Here is a 3308-nt window from a genome sequence, read left to right as displayed (position 1 = left end):
TTCAAATGTCTTTCAAACATACATGTCCCCGCATCCACCGCTACCTCAGGACGTTTGTTCCACACGCAAACCACCCCCTGTGTAAAACATTTGCCTCACATATCTTTTTTAAATCTCTCTCCTCTGACCTTAAAAATTTGCACCCTAATCTTGAAATCCCCCATCCTAGGGAAAAGACAATTACCACTAACCCTATTTACATCTCTCATTGTTGTATAAATTTCTATAAGGTCACCTCTCACCTCCTCCGCCCCGGTGAAAAGGCCCCAGCCTTCCTTTATAACTCAAACCTTCCATACCTGGTAACATCCTGGTAAATCTCTTCTCCAACTTCCAATGTGAAAATATCCTTCCTATAAGTGGGCGACCAGAACTGGACACGGTGCTCCAGAAGAGGCCTCACCAATGTCCTCACCATGACGCCCAACTCCTATACTCAAAGGTCAGAGCAATGAAGGCAAGCATGTTAAACACCTTCTTAACCACCCGGTCTATACATGACACAAACTTCAAAAAATTACGTACTTGCACCTAGATCCACATTAGTTTTCTACTCAATTCCCCTCATCTTCCCCCCCGCCCCTCCATGCTTCACTGCACCAGCTTCTACTGCTGGTTCCCTCCTTTCACACTCTCTCTGCAAGCTCTCCCTCACCTCTTCCTCCTTCCCCCTCTATTCCCTGCAAACACCCCTCTCCCATTTACCTCCTCCCTCTCCTTCCCACTCTTTCTCCACTCCCTCTCTCCCCATCTCTTCCCTCTCTCTCTCCCTCCCTCCCTCTCTCTCCCCCTTCCTCCCACCCACTCTCCCTCCGTCCCACTCTCTCTCCCTCCCTACCTCTCTCTCCCTATCTCTTCCCTCCCTCTCTACTCTCCTTCCCTCTCTCTCCCTCCCTCACTCCCTCTCTCTCCCCCTCCCTCCCTCTCCCTCATTCTCTCTCTCCCTTCCTCTCTCTTCTCTTCCCTCCCTCTTTCACCCTCCCTCTCTCCCCACCCACACTCTCTCTCCCTCCCTCCTTCTCCCCTTCCTCTCTCTCCCCCACCCTCTCTTCCCCCTCTCCCCCCTTCCTCCCTCTCTCCCCTCTTCCTCCTTCTCCCCTTCCTCCATCTCCCTCCCCCTTCCTCCCTCTCCCTCCCGCTTCCTCTCTCCCCGTCCCCCTTCCTCTCTCCCCTCTCTCTCCCTCCCTCTCTCTCTCCCACCCCCTCCCCCACCCTCTCTCTCTCCCTCCCCCTCTCTCCCTCCCTCGCTACCTCCCTCTCCCTCCCTCGCTACCTCTCTCTCCCTCCCTCGCTACCTCTCTCTCCCTCTCGACCCTCCTTCCCTCTCTCTCTCCCCCTCCCTCCCTCCCTCACTCTCTCTCCCTCCCTCCTTCTCTCTCTCTCCCTTCCTCTCTCTTCCCCTCCCTCCCTTCTTCACCCTCCCTCTCACCCCTCCCTCCCTCCTTCTCCCCTTCCTCTCTCTCCCCCACCCTCTCTCCCCCTCCCTCCCTCCCTCCCCCCTTCCACCCTCTCTCCCCCTTTCTCCTTCTCTCTCCCCTTCCTCCCTCCCCTCCCCTTCCTCTCTCCCCGTCCCCCTTCCTCTCTCCCCTCTCTCCCTCTCTCTCTCTCCCACCCCCTCCCCCTCTCTCTCCCTCCCCCGCTACCTCTCTCTCCCTATCTCTTCCCTCCCTCTCTACCCTCCTTCCCTCTCCCTCCCTCTCTCTCTCCCCTCTCCCTCCCTCCCTCTTTCTCCCCTTTTCTCCCTCCCTCTCCCCCTCCCTCTCTCTCCCCTTCCTCTCTCTCCCCTCACTCCCTCCCTCTCTCTCCCCTTCCTTCCTCCCTCCCTCCTTCCATCTCTCTCTCCCTCTCTCTTTCCCTCCCTCCCTCACTCTCCGTCTCTCCCGCCCCCTCCCTCCCACTCTCTCTCCCTCCCTCCTTCTCTCTCTCCCCCTTTGTCTCTGTTCCCCACCCTCCCTCCCTCCCCTCCCTCTCTCTCTCCCTCTCCCCTTCCTTTCTCCCCCTCCCTCTCCCTCTTTCTCTCTCTCTCCATCCCTCGCCCTCCCTCCTGCTCTCTCTCCCTTCCTCTCTCTTCCCCTCCTCCTTCCTTCCTTCCTCCCTCTCTCCTCCTTCCCCTCCCTCACTCTCTCCCCCTCCCTCCCTCTCTCCCTCACTCTCTCCCCCTCCTTCACTCTCTCCCCCTCCCTCCCTCTCTTTCCCCTTCCTCCCTCTTTCTCTCTCTCTCCCTCCCCCTTCCTCTCTCGCCCTTCCCCTCTCCTCCTCCCTCTTCCCCCCCCCTCTCCCCTTCCCTTTCTCTCCCTACCTCTCTCTCCCCCTCCCCCTCTCTCTCCCCTTCCTCCATCCTCCCTCTCCCTTCCTCTCTCCCCCATCCCCTTCTCTCTCCACCTCTCTCCGTCCCCTCTCTCACCCTCCCTCTCTCTCCCTCCATCTATCTCCCTCCCACTTCCTCTCTCTCTTTCCCCCTCTCTCTCCCTCCCCCTTCCTCTCTCTCTCCCTCTCTCCTCTCTCTCCCTCCCTCTCTCTCCCTCCCCTTCCTCTCTCTCCCTCCCTCCCCTTCCTCTCTCTCACCCTCCCTCTCTCCTATCTCTCCCTCCCTCTCTCTCCCTCCTCCCTCCTCCCTCTCTCCCCTCTCTCTCCCTCACCTTCCTCTCTCCCTCCCCCTCCCTCTCCTTCCTCTCTCCTCCTCCCTCCTTTTCCCTCTCTCTCCTCCCTCCCCCTCCCCCTCTTTCTACTCCCCTCCCTCTCTCTCCCTCTCCCCTCTCTCTCCCTTCCCTCTCTCTCCCCCTCCCTCCCTCTCCCTTCCCTCTCTCCCCACCCTCTCTTTCCCCCTCCCTCTCTCCCTTCTCTATCCCTCCCCCCTTTCCTCTCTCTCCCTCCCTCTCTCTCACCCCCTTCTCTTTCTTTCCCCTCCCTCTCACTCCCCTCCCTCTCTCTCACCCCCTTCTCTTTCTTTCCCCTCCCTGTCTCTCCCCCTCCCTCCATTCCCCCTCCCTCTCTCCCCCTCCCACCCTCCCCTTCCTCCTTCCCTCTTCCTCTCACCCCCTACCCTCCCTCCCTCTCTCCCCCTCCCTTTCTCTCCCCCTTCCTTTCTCTCTCTCTCTCTCTCTCTACCTCCCCTCTCTCTCCCCCCTCCCTCTCTCTCTCTCGCCCCCTCTCTCTCCCCCCTCCCTCCCTCCCTCTCTCTCGCCCCCTCTCTCTCCCCCCCTCCTCCCTCTCTCTCCCCCCTCTCTCTCCCCCCCTCCCTCCCTCTCTCTCCCCCCCTCTATCTCCCCTCTTCCTCCCCTCTCTCCCCTCCTCCCTCTCCCTCCCTC

Source organism: Chiloscyllium plagiosum, unplaced genomic scaffold (assembly GCF_037043375.1).
Source record: "Chiloscyllium plagiosum isolate Xiang-an unplaced genomic scaffold, Cpla_swu_hap1 HiC_scaffold_37, whole genome shotgun sequence".
Taxonomy (NCBI): domain Eukaryota; kingdom Metazoa; phylum Chordata; class Chondrichthyes; order Orectolobiformes; family Hemiscylliidae; genus Chiloscyllium; species Chiloscyllium plagiosum.
This window is presented reverse-complemented; position numbering follows the sequence as displayed.